Source organism: Diabrotica virgifera, chromosome 6 (genome assembly GCF_917563875.1).
Source record: "Diabrotica virgifera virgifera chromosome 6, PGI_DIABVI_V3a".
NCBI classification, from domain to species: domain Eukaryota; kingdom Metazoa; phylum Arthropoda; class Insecta; order Coleoptera; family Chrysomelidae; genus Diabrotica; species Diabrotica virgifera.
The window spans coordinates 141,053,258-141,067,226 of NC_065448.1; the positions used below are offsets into that span (position 1 = coordinate 141,053,258).

The 13,969-nt window shown below is 31.0% G+C and overlaps 1 protein-coding gene across 3 annotated transcripts in view; it reads right to left on the minus strand.

Moving 5' to 3' along the window:
• LOC114325317 (sodium/hydrogen exchanger 9B2) overlaps positions 1-13,969 on the minus strand; it is a 195,533-nt gene that overhangs the window by 100,216 nt on the left and 81,348 nt on the right. The window contains exon 1 of one of the 3 annotated variants that reach the window (XM_050653222.1): positions 7,229-7,291. The exons of the other annotated variants lie outside the window; for them this stretch is intronic. The gene's annotated coding sequence lies outside the window, so the exon portion shown is untranslated. Of the gene's footprint in view, positions 1-7,228; positions 7,292-13,969 lie in introns of those variants that run through there. 3 annotated transcript variants of the gene reach the window in all.

The window sequence follows — 13,969 nt, forward strand, 5'->3', positions numbered from 1 at the left end:
GTTTCATATGCAGCAGCTTAAATTTATTAGCTCCTAATGTTGTATTTTATTTGTTGTATGTTCAATTTGCAATTTATATTTTTTTATAAATTGTTTTTGTTTTTGCTTTTATATCTTATATACTGCATATTGACGATTTATCTAATTTTCGTAAATTGTATTTTTTATTTGTTATTTGTTATTGATATTATTTTTTTACTGTATTATTATAGTTATTATAGGCGGTCAGCTGTTTGATGGGACAGAGCTGGTCGGTCGGCCCCAGTGAATGTACAGGGTTATTCACTATATTTTTACCCCTTTGTAAACTGCTTTATTTACAAAATTAGAAAAAAATTTAAAATACAAAAGTTATTCGATTTTTGAATTGATTTTTTTTTTAATTAATAGTTAAACAATTAATTTAATTTAAAATTTTATTTGGACACCCTGTATAATTAATCATGTTAATATTTATATTACTGAATAGGGAATTGAATAACCTTTCAAATGAGCTAGCACTAGACCCCTATTCCCATTAAAAAAATAGTCGATTACGTCATCACGCCCAAATAGATGACGCCACTAGTACGATATATATGTTAAAAAATCATAATTAAAAAATCGAATAACTTTTGTATTTTACATTTTTTTCTAATTCTGTAAATAAAGCAGTTTAAAAGGGGGTCAAAATATAGTGAATAACCCTGTACATTCATTGGGGCCGACCGACTGGCTCTGTCCCGTCATACAGCTGACCGACTATAATAACTTTTATTTATATAAATTTAGAATGTGTGTACTGATTTTCAGCCTTAGTAAATGGATTTAATTACCTTCGTAGGAAATCAACTTTGATACCCTCTCAGTAACCCCTGTTCTACGTTTCGCTTGACCGACCGCAGTATGTTTCTTTACACAATCACAGTAATCAACTGTAAAAAATTAAGCTTTAGTAAATTCAAAGAGATTTTTCAGCGCTGTCTCTCCGTCTATTGGGTACGACGAAAAGATAGGAAATTAGAGGAACTGTATAACGAACCAAGCTTCAGTCGCTTCATAAAAGCATAGAGAGTGAGATGGTTGGGACACGTGATGAGAATGGAAAGAAAGAGGATGCCAAAGATGATCCTAAAATAGGGCCCAATCACGAAAAGGAAGAAAGGAAGACCCAGGTAAAGATGGTTTTATAGTGTAAAGGAATATCTCATAAATGAGGGAATTATTGCTTGGGAAAAAAGAGCTACAAACAGGGACGAATGGAGGAGAATTGTAAGTCACTAATATGGTGTATTCCAATAATTACTCCAATAAACAACAATATAATTTGAAATTTACTTTCGTTCTTCATATTTTGCACAGTAAAATATTCGTTGCCGCGATAATCCAAGAGAGTCGTATATTCGCGGAATGGGGTATATATAGTATTATAATATTATTGTATTATATTAATTGCATTTTTCGCCTTACGCCTTCAAGGCCTGTTGAGCTTTTTAACCCTCCGTTAGTCGCTCGGTCTACCACCTTAGGCCGATGTCAGATTATGCGTTTTGACCGGATGCGTTTCCGCCGCATCCGGTGAAAACGCATAGTGTGACAGATCGGTCCGGTTGCGTTGGAAACGGATGCGTTTTGAGTCACCGGTACGCGCTTACAAACTGCACCAGACTAAACGCATAGTGTGACAGGTCGGTCCGGTTGCGTTGGAAACGGATGCGTTTTCACCGCATCCGGTCAAAACGCATAATGTGGCATCGCCCTTAGACCACTCTCCTTTAAGTGGTCTCCAATTCCAGAAAACTGCACATACGCCCCCATCCCGCTTAGTAGCTGTCACTAATACTTCCAACTTAATCTTCAGTTTGATAAACGCCGCCGATCTGTTTGCATTATTTTTTTACCATCATTTATAGAGCACTGGTCTACAAATGTTGACCGCGCGACTAAACGCGTTCCAGTTTTTAGTTGTATTATATAAAGCTAATAGGTAGCCTGCTGTGTATATAAAGCTAATAAAATAAAGGAAATAGTTTCAAGAAGCGACTTTATTGAAGACTTAGGGAACTAATCAAATCCCAAATTGAATATGGATCAACTATACCTTCCCTTTCCCTGCTAAGAGAACTTAGACGACGAGCTCGCGTACTGCCCGGAGTTCAAGAAGTCGTACCCCTCCCCCTAATATTCCAACAAATTACGTGGGATGATGTTGTATTGGTCCACGAATTTGCAATAAATCAACAAGAAGGTCAAGCCAAAAATGTGACAAATTTGGCTGCAAGGATCATCTCAGGGACATGTTTGACGGACTAAAATTGTGCCACTTTTACCATTTAATAGTTTTGTTCGTTGTTTACTTTTGTTCTGTTCTTTATTATTCATCACTATTGGTCATTTTGTAAGTTCAAAAATAATAAAGATTTGTGTTTTTTACTAAATTGAGATTATTTTTGTGACCATTTTCATTTACTTGCAAAAAACAAGCGCGACTAAGCTCGTCAACAATAACCGCGCGACTAACGTAGGGTTAAATAAATAAAAGTATCAATAAAAAATAGTAAATTCCTTTGTAAAAAGTATATTTAAAAATCCCTAAAAAGGGTTATATCACAGAACAGAACGTTTTTGGAATACTAATTCTATCATCAGTGTTTAATTCCAGTATTATACATGTACAAATGTACATACATCTCTGAGCCACTAAATGTTTGGGTAAAAAGCTTTTAAATGTTATATACAGTTTTAAAACTTGTTTCATACGGTTATTAAAAAGATGTAATGTTGAAAATATTCCTGGATTTAACCTCACAGGACTCTTCCCAAATGGGTTGCAATGTCCAGAGCGGAGCACCTCACATAATGGAAACTTATTGGCAACTGAACAGTTGTCATGCATTAGAAAATAAGATTATTTAAAGTTTTAAAAAATTGTGGAAACACTGAATTCAAAATAATATATGTGAAATGTATTAAAGACTGTCTAAAATTAATAGCATAGGTATATGGGTGCATGTAATTGACTGAAGGTCCAAAAAGTTCAATTGACAAGTAATCTATTTATTTTTTTTTTCCGAATAGAACGCATTACAACTTTTTAAAGTGTTTAGAAAAAGCTTTATTTCTGTTTTTTTTTTTAATTCTAGCATCAAATTTAAGCAAGTTACACTCAAAATAAAGTTGGTCCCTTTTGTTTTGGCAAAAAAAAATCAGGAAGATCACCTCCCAATTAGCAATACTCTGGGCTAATTAGCAAAATTCATGGAAAAGTTATTTACCAGCAATTTTATTGCTGAAATCGAATTATAAGATCATATATATTAATAATATAGGTATGCAAAGTCCACAGATAGTATGCTACTTTTTTTATAACCAAAATGGCGCCGACAAATCGTATTTTTTTCAATTATTGCTCTATAACTCCGAAGATTTTAACTTTACAAAAAAAAACACTCAAATAAAAATTCACCGGAATTAAATTCTGCATAGAGATATGTTTTCCACGATTTGCTCCGACGAAAATTTTCCTCGAAAAATGCGGGTTTTCCTAACAAAAACTATAATTTTCAAATAAAGTTTTAGGTAAGTAATTATTAATCAATAATTAAATAACTTAGTGACATCAAATATTTCTTGATATAGATTGTAATTCCAGAAGCCGGTGAAAATTAAACGAATATTTTAGCAACAATTCAATTGTTAATTAACAATTTACGATCGCAATAATAACCAAAATAATCATGCTACATTGATCAAACTTATAAAGATTATAAAGATGAGATGCTTGTTTAATATTTTATGGACAAAATATAAATTTTTCTTTTTTTGCATAATCTTTAAATTTTGAAAAAAAAATAGTTATAATACGTAGTCTAATTAGTAAAGTACAAAGAAAGGTTATTTACCAGCAATTTTATTGCTTTAATCGAACTATAAGATCCTATATATTATTAAAATAGGTATGCAAAGTCCACAGATAGTGTGCTACTTTTTTTATAAACAAAATGGCGCCGACAAATCGTATTTTTTTCAATTATTGCTCTATAACTCCGAAGATTTTAAATTTACACCAAAAATACTCAAATAAAAATTCACCCCAATTTAATTCTACATAGAGGCATGTTTTTCCCGATTTGCTCCGACGAAAATTTTCCTCGGAAAATGTGGGTTTTCCCAACAAAATCTCGAATTTTCAAATAAATTTTTTGAGCCAGTAGCTTGGCGAAATAAAAGTTTTCTTGGTATAGATTATAAATTCAGAAGCCGGTTAAAATGAAACGAATATTTTAGCAACAATTCAATTGTTAATTAACAATTTACAGTCGCAATAACAACCAAAATAATCATGAGACATTGATCAAACTTAGAAAGATTATAAAGGTGTGATGCCTATTTAATATTTTGTCGACAAAATATAAATTTTTCATTTTTTTGCATAATCTTTAAATGTTTAAAAAAATTGTTATAAACAAATTAACATTTCTTAGAAATTGTTTATTATATTCTAATTTTAAAAAATACTTAAAATGCGTATTTCATAGGTCTTGAAAATGAATGCTTTAAAAAATTTTCCAACCATTTGCAAAAAAGTTAGGAAACAGCAAAATAAATATACGATATCTCCATTGTTTATAATTTGTTTTAATTGTTTCAAAGCTTAAAAGTGAGTCTATGGTACAATCTAATTACTCACAAAGAATGTCAAAAATTAGTGCAATGGTTATATTTTAATCAAAGATTAAAATTACTTTTTTTTGTAATTTTTAGCGCGAAAGTAGGCTTGATACAGAGCCGGAGATAAAATGTTCACTCGAAGCGACTGACACGCTTAAACTCGCGCGAGTTGTGTATGTGGGCGGGTAGCTACGGTACTGTATTATTCTACTTTCGCGCGTGTAAATTACAAAAAAATTTATTTATAATCTTTAATTAAAATATAACCATTAAGCTGATAATCGATATTGTTTTATAAATAATTAGCTTGTACTTTAAACTCACTTCTACGCTTTGAAAGAATTTAAAAAAATTATTAACACCGTAGTAATCGTATGTTTACTTTGCTGTTTCATAACTTTTTTGCAAATGGTTGCAAAAAAGTTTTAAGGCATTCATTTTCAAGATATTTGAAATGCGCATTTTAGGTATTTTTTAAAATTATAATATACTAAAAACTTTCTTAGAAACGTTAATTTGTTTATAACTATTTTTTTAAACATTTAAAGATTATGCAAAAAAATAAAAAAATTATATTTTGTCGACAAAATGTTAAATAGGTATCTCATCTTTATAAGATTTCAAAGTTTGATCGGTGTATCATAATTATTTTGGTTATTATTGCGACCGTAAATTATTAATTAACAATTGAATTGTTGCTAAAATATTCGTTTAATTTTCACCAGCTTCTGGAACTATAATCTAAACCAAGAAGGCTTTTAAGTCACCAAATTATTTAATTATTGGTAAATAATTACTTATCTAAAACTTTATTTGAAAATTAAAGATTTTGTTGGGAAAACCCGCATTTTTCGAGGAAAATTTTCGTCGGAGCAGATCGGGAAAAACACGTCTCTATGCAGAATTTAATCACGGTGAATTTTTGTGTGAGTGTTTTTGTTGTAAAGTTAAAATCTTCGGAGTTCTAGAGCAATAATTGAAAAAAACACGATTTTCGGGCGCCATTTGGTTTATAAAAAAAGTAGCACACTATCTGAAGACTTTGCATACCTATATTATTAATATATAGGATCTTATAATTCGATTCCAGCAATAAAATTGCTGGTAAATAACTTTTCCCAAAAATGGCCTATTCTTCGATAATCAGCCCAGACTACAACTTAAATGAAATTAATCGTTACCGCTTCGCAAGTTACTTTACTTAATGTTGTGTTTATATGATCTGTAAGTTTCATCGATTCAAAGTTTAAAAAAATTAAAATGAGTTTTCCCCAAAAAAGTGCTTCGTTTTTTGGTTATGGCACGTTAAAATATTCGATTTGGAATTTGACGAATATGAACCTATTTTTCATTGGCTATAACTCTGCTTCTGCTAGCTATAGTGACCTAATATTTACACCATATTTTTCACTTTTTTACGTGCTATATTTTCGATAACTATTTTTTTTCGACCAAATACTTGCTTTTTGAGTTATTTGCGAAAAACCGTCTGAAAACGTGGTTATTTTGTAGAAAAATGAACATATTCACTCGCAAATAAGTCGAAAAGTATTAACTTGGTAAAAAAACTTTATAGAACAAAAGTTGCTTAGAATTAGTCATTTTCTCCATTTCCGGACTTATTTCGAACATATACTTTTCACCGCTAAAAGGGGGTGAAAATCACCCCTAGGGCAAAAGCACACATCGGCACAATATCACGTTTTTTCTTTGACTTGTTAGCTATGTGTATGCCAAATTTCATGTCAATCCAAGCGGTTCTTTATAATTTAGAAGTTTTGCAATATTTTACCTTTAAAGAACGTACTATTGTTAATATTAAAAGTAAAACTTTCGTTCGTCTTTAGGGGATGCCGCCATCATGTTATTTCGTTGGTGAACCGAGGCCGGCGACCTGGATTTTAGTGGTTCAGAGAGAAAATATGCACTCTCTGAAGAAACCGTAAGAAGCGTTGAAACTAGTTAGAGTGCTTTTGGTGCTCTCTCAACTAATTAAAATAAGACGGCTCTTGTTTCGCTTCACAACCAAATGATTATTTATTATTTTTATTAGTTCTACTCCTATTCTGATTATTTCGAACTAATCTTTGTTGCAATTTTACCGTGATGTACAAGCGGATAGTGAGATGCAACCTGATAGATCTCCCTCGGCCTTCTTAGCTCCGGCAATTCGTTGGCTTGTAAATTTTAAAAGCCACGAATGGTGTAACCGTAAGATAAATTCTAGTAAAGTTTTATTTTTAATATTGTTAATATTAAAAGTAAAACTTTCGTTCGAATACTTATTTATTTATTGCTTCTTTATATACAGTATGTTGTAATGCCATCCCCTCTTTGTGAACACGCACACACACATATAGGTACAGTATGTTTATTTCATAGACATTTTAAGTAAATCATAAACGAATAAAAACAAAGTAGAACAAAAATAAAATCATTGACTAAAATTTACATCTAAGAATCTATAATGGTACTTTTAACACTTTTTAAAAATGGAATAAATAAACCTATTTGTTTTAATCATTATCATTTTTGGTAACAGCGTATTCAATAATGAAATAAAATGAGAAGTGTTTACCTATAGTCTTTACTCCTTTACCACACGCGAACTTTCAAATTATTTCAATTTTGTATAAGAAAAACTATTGTGCTATTATTAAAAACATTATAGTCCTGTCGCCAGGGGGGGTACAACGGCCTCGTTAATTCAGATGGACTTACTCAAGTTTTTTTTATGTATTTTGACCCGTAGAACACGAATTTTTTGGGTAACAGTTGATCCGGATGTCGATAAGATTGTTATAGACCAAGAACTTGAGGAATCAAATAACAGCGATTTTTGGCAAAACAAAACAATATTTTGTATTTTTTGGGCCATTTTAAGTAAAAAATATTTCTACAAGTTTTTTCGTAGGATGCACAGTTTTCGAGATAAACGCGGTTGAACTTTAAAAAAATCGAAAAATTGCAATTTTTGAACCCGAATAACTTTTGATTAAAAAATAAAATAGCAAGTCTGCTTACCGCATTTGAAAGTTTAAGTCAAATTATATCGGTTTTGATTATTTGCATTGGTAAAAATTTATTTTTTTATTGTTTAACAAAGCTATAAACACGTAGGGTTTCCCGTGCTTTTACATGCGTTTTAACGCATGTAACGTAGAAATAGTCTTGATTGCACTAGTACCTATTCTACCTACTCGTTCGATTTTAAATGAGAAATCATAGAAACATCACTCACGCACTAGTTGTTTGTAGCTTTGTTTAGCAATAACACAATAAATTTTTAGCAATGCAAATAATCAAAACCGACATAATTTGACTTGAACTTTCAAAGGCGCTAAGCAGAATTGCTATTTTATTTTTAATCAAAAGTTATTCGGGTTTAAAAATTGCAGTTTTTCGATTTTTTGAAAGTTCAACCGCGTTTATCTCGAAAACTGTGCATCCTACTAAAAAACTTGTAGAAATATTTTTTGCTTAAAATGACCCAAAAAATACAAAATATTGTTTTGTTTTGCCAAAAATCGCTGTTATTTGATTCCTCAAGTTCTTGGTCTATAACAATCTTATCGACATCCGGATCAACTGTTACCCAAAAAATTCGTGTTCTACGGGTCAAAATACATAAAAAAAATTTGGGTAAGTCCATCTGAATTAACGAGGCCGTTGTACCCCCCCTGGCGACAGGACTATTATGAGAAAACTAAATAGATGTAAACAATAGAAACAAGGCTTCTGTATGAAATGATAAGATATAGGTCGAAAATTTTTTCGGGCTGCCAAAACTTATAGATTAAACTAAATTTATAGATTAAATTTTTTTACAGACCAATAATGGTATTCAATACTTAAACTTTGACAAATATTTACTAGTTTTATACTAGCCAACGATAAAAAACTATTTTTCTACGAGCGTGCAAAAATGTCTACGTTCGCGCACACATTTTAGTTTAGAAAGTTTCACTTTTCCGCACGCGTGTTACTTTTCCGCACGCGTGTTACTTTTCCGCACGCGGTTTTTACTTTTCCGCACGCGTGTTAATTTAGATATGTTAATATGGCCTTAAAGTAATTATAATACATGCAATAAACTAATATTTAGATATTATTTACTAATTTATTTCAAATATATCTTATTGTGTTCCTGTTTTAATGAAATTAACGCGACAATTCGATGAAATAAAATTATTTTGACATAATATTCGAAAGTCAAATCGGTAGACAATAACAGTCGTTTTGAATCAACGTCATGGAAACCAAGATCGTCGTCATGCTAACTAATTATATTGAAAGTTTGGTTTTGACAACCTTGTCAAAGAATTAATTTGTGTATGTATTTTCATATTAATTAAATTAATTGATTAAGGTTTGGTAATTTTTTAAAGACTCTTAGAAAAAATATTGTTCCTAACTCTTGCAGAAAGTCTCTTTTCCGCACTCGACTGCTTGCCGAACTCCCGCTTCGCGTCGTTCGGCAAACTGCAGTCGCGTGCGGAAAAGAATGACTTTCTGCAGTTGTTAGGAAAATAACTATTTTCTACGGCCGTGCTAAAAGAGCCACTTTCACGCACGCATTTCGTTTCCGAAAGTTGCACGGCGTGTGTGAAAGTAAATTTTCCCGCACGGCATGCAGGAAAGTAAAATACCTTGTAATATGGCATTATAATATATTATAATACATGCAATAAACTAATATTTAGATATTATTTACTAATTTATTTTAAATTTATCTCATTGTGTTCATGTTTTAATGAAATCAGCGCGATTATTTCATTCATAGGAGATTCTGGCCAATAGAAAGCTACAGCAATGCAAATTAAGGTGATTATTTTTTAATGATTTTAACTTCCAATCGTATAGTAAGATATTTGATCACGTGTTTAATTCTGGCCAATCAGGTTAAAATTATACTGAGAATTATCTACTGTAGAAAATTACCGATAGAATTTTTTTAAGTAGATTGTTTCTGTTTAATGGCAACCAGTTTCCTAGTTTTGACAACTGTCACATTTAAGAAAATATCCATAATAAACGTATTAAAAAATAATCTTACGAATATTACATGACAGTAAGAATAAATAAGAAAATAATGCTTCATTTTTACTCAAATTTGTTGTCATTGGGCAATAGCCACTCGAGCCCTGCGGGCTCTCGTGTCTATTGCCAGACAACAAATTTTCGAAAAACTGTCGCATTATTTTCAATTTATTCTCACTCTCTTGTGATATTATACCCGATAATTTTTGACAATATCGCGTCGTCAAGTATATTACGTCAGATGCCCTTCGTTGCTACGAAAAAATACATTCAGTGACTTTAATGACAATTACTGTTTTAAAAGTTATAAAAGTGATAACTTTCAACAGTAACATATTTTATATCAACTTGTACTTAACAGTAGTAAATAAATAAATTACTATAAAATTTTGGTTTTGAACAGTTTTATTCATGAAATAATCGCAACAAATTGCACTCGATCTCTAAAATTAATGTAGAATTTTTGCCCTCGTGACACTTTGGACATAATTTCACTCGCCTTCGGCTCGTGAAATTGAAACTATCAAAGTATCACTCGGGAAAAATTCAATAATTTTAGAGCTCTTGTGCAATTACTACTGATAATTCGATGAAATAAAATGATTTTGACATAACATTTAAAAGTCAGATCAGTAGACACAATGGTTTTAAATCGTTGTCATGGAAACCAATATCGTCGTCGTGGTAATCCATTATAATGAAAGTTTGGTTTTGACAACCTTGTCAAAGAATTAATTTGTGCATTTTAACTTCTAAATAAAAATTGATATAACTCTATTTTTTGTGGCTTTGTTCCAAACGTAAGGCCCTAGAAAAAATATTGTTCCTAACTCATGCGGAAAGTGTCTTTCCCGCACTAGTTAGTGTGTGAAAGTATTACTATTTCCTAACTAGTTGTGCACTTTTTGGATGGGAAAAGTATTGAATTAGTGACCGTCATCGCTTCGACGAACTAAATTTTTGAAGTGAAAACTTCTTTAGGGACGTTGTGCACTTTTTGGATGGGAAAAAGTATTAAATTGGCGACCGTCATCGCGACCATCATCGCTTCGACGAAATAAATTTTTGAAGTGAAAACTTCTTTAGATACGTTGTGCACTTTTTGGATGGGAAATGTATTGAATTAGGGACCGTCATCGCTTCGACGAAATAAATTTTTGAATTGAAAATTTCTTTAGGGACGTTGTGCACTGTGCACTTCTTGGATGGGGAAAATGTATTGAATTTGCGACCGTCATCACTTCGCGGATATAAATTTTGTACGTAGTATATAAATTATGTGTATGTATATATAAATAGCATAGGGCATACGCATCGCGTATATGATATAGGTATAGCACTTCTTTTTGGATAAGGAAAAAGCATTAAGCTCGTAATTTATATACTATAAGAAGTTTTCACTTTTGTCGGCACTCCCACTCTGTGGGTGCCTTTAATTTTTTTATACATCTTATGATTGTAAGTATATTTATTATATAATTTCTTTTTAGATAATACGTATTTAGCTAAAATTTTTGCCAACAATTATTGTTCAGAAGTCATTTCTTTGTGGAATTTTTCAATGTGTTTGTGTGTGTTTTATTCTTTTATTTTTTTATTTTTGGTATAGTTTTAATAAAATTTTTTGGAAAGTAGTAAGTATTAAAATTAGTTTAATATTTAAATAAAATATAATTAAACTGTTTAAAGTATATTGATTTCGTTTATTACGAGCGTACAAAATACCCACACATTCTTTTTTTAATTCAATTTTCCATTTCCAAAAATCGTTTTTTTTTTCGATTATAGCGCCATCTATCCAAAATTCGAAAAAATGCAATAAAAAATGGGGGCTCCTGATTTTAAAGTCACCCCCACTCCCACAAACATATTTTTCACGTGTTTTTCAGTTTTTCGATCTAATGTTCATTTCGAGAAATGTTCGCTTTTTTGTGAATTTTGTGATTTTTACACTGTTCTTCACGTACTTAACTTACCTCGTCTTAATCTGACGATTTCGAGTTTAAGGATAGATTTTTTTTCGGACCACCCTTAACGAACTCCCCTCTATTAAGAATCAATATATGGTATGGGCGTATATTTACAAGGTTATATTCTTCACATGTTATTTTCCGACGCACTCGATTAACTGCAAAAATCCCCGCTTGGGCTACCCTACTATAGGTAAAGGGTGCTCACCACTGGGTTTAGCTCCTAATGTGTCATTTTTTTTATCTCTGTCAAATATATTGTTTATAGTCATAGTGATAACAGATTGCAATGCATAAAAGAAATTAAAAAAAAAATATGAATAATGTGGAATTTTACCTAAAGATTGTGGTATTGTCATAGTTTTAGTATCAAATTATAGCATCTAGGTAAAAAAAAAGAGTCGTAGTTTTCCTATCTCTTAATCTACTCTCTGATTAATTAAAATTGAAAAACTCATCTCATCGGATTATATATTATAAAGGGTTAGACCCATTCGAAGTGTTTTGTCAAGTTGACGATTTTAATATACAGGGTGTCCCGAAAAGATTGGTCATTAAACCTAACTTACCTTAGTACAAATGTGCTCATAAAAAAAGTTACAGCCCTTTGAAGTTACAGAATGAAAATCGATTTTTTTCAATGTATCGAAAACTATTAGAGATTTTTTATTGAAAATTAACATGGGGCATTCTTATGGCAGGAACATCTTGAAACAAAATTACAGTGAAGTTTGTCCATTCCATAAAGATTTTATGGGGGTTTTGTTCCCTTAAACCCCCTCAAACTTTTCTGTACGTTCCAATTAATTCATAATTGTAGTACCATTAGTTAAACACAACGTTTTCAAAACTTTTTTGTCTCTTAGTATTTTTTAGACGAGCCAGTTTTTATTGAGCTGCGGCTTCTTTTTTAATATATTTACATAAAAATTTTATGGGGGCTTTATTCCTTTAAACCGCCCAAATGTTTGTGTACGTTCCAATTAAACTATTATTGTGATACCATTAGTTAAACACAGTGTTTTTAAAACTTTTTTGCCTCCTAGTCTTTTTTTGACAAGTCACCTTTTATCGAGATGTGGCTTTTTTTCAAATATACCTAAAATGTAAATTATAAATAAATTTTCAGATTATTAACAGGTCACTATAATCGTACTTCCATATACAAATATGTGGTGGATTCGAAAATATGTCGATAAACACTGGCTTATCGAAAAAGTAGTAAAAGGCAAAAAAGTTTTAAAAACATTGTGTTTAACTAATGGTGCTACAATAATAATTTAATTGGAACGTACACAAAAGTTTGGGGTGGTTTAAAGGAACAAAACCCCCATAAAATTTTTATGGGGTGCACAAATTTCTCTTTAATTTTTTTTAAGTTGTTGCTGCCATAAGAATGCCACATGTCTATGTTCAATAAAAAATCTCTAAAAGTTTTTGATATATGAAAAAAAATCGGTTTTCATTTTGTAACTTCAAAGGGCTGTAACTTTTTTTGTGTGCACTATTGTATATAGGTAAGTGAGGTGTAATCAACCTATTTTGTATCCCAGAATCTGTGGTATAATTTATGACCAATCTTTTCGGGACACCCTGTATATTATGTACTAAATCTTTTTAACTCGTGTATTCACCTTGTACATTATGACTTTATTCATTTACGTGTTAGCTACCAGGATGAACTAAATGTCTATTATTAATAAGAATTACAGGTTATGGATAAAAAATAAAATTCTTACATATTTTAAGGAATGTATGTCGAAGTTAATGTATTATAATTATAATATCTTGTCAAGTACATCTTACGTGATATGTATGGGCAATAAGAGTGTCATGTTTCTGACAACGTGTAGTATTTTTCATGAAATATACATTAAATGACTGTGTTTTACTTAATTTCCAGTAATCTTGTTGCAGAAATAGAATATAATGAAAATTCAACAAGCTATATAGACCAGTAAGGATCTGCGAAAAAACGTATATTTTTGGATGTGAGAGGTGGCATTCGGATTTTTGCAGATAAAGTTAGGTGACACCTTCAGTAATAATAATTCCTCCTTCTCAAATATGGCCGGAACATTAATAAAAAAATTAAAATATTTAAAAATTTCGAAAAACATCAATTTTTTTCTGCTTTCTTTGCTTATAACTTTAAAATGATTCGTTTTGGAACAAAGTCGTTGAAAAATAAAATAAAGATAATTGAATTTTGTATGATATACGACTGGTAAAAAATGTCTTAAGGTATTACCTTTTCTGCAATGTAGCAATAAATACAAAATAAGGGGGCAAAATAAGTCTGTCGTTAT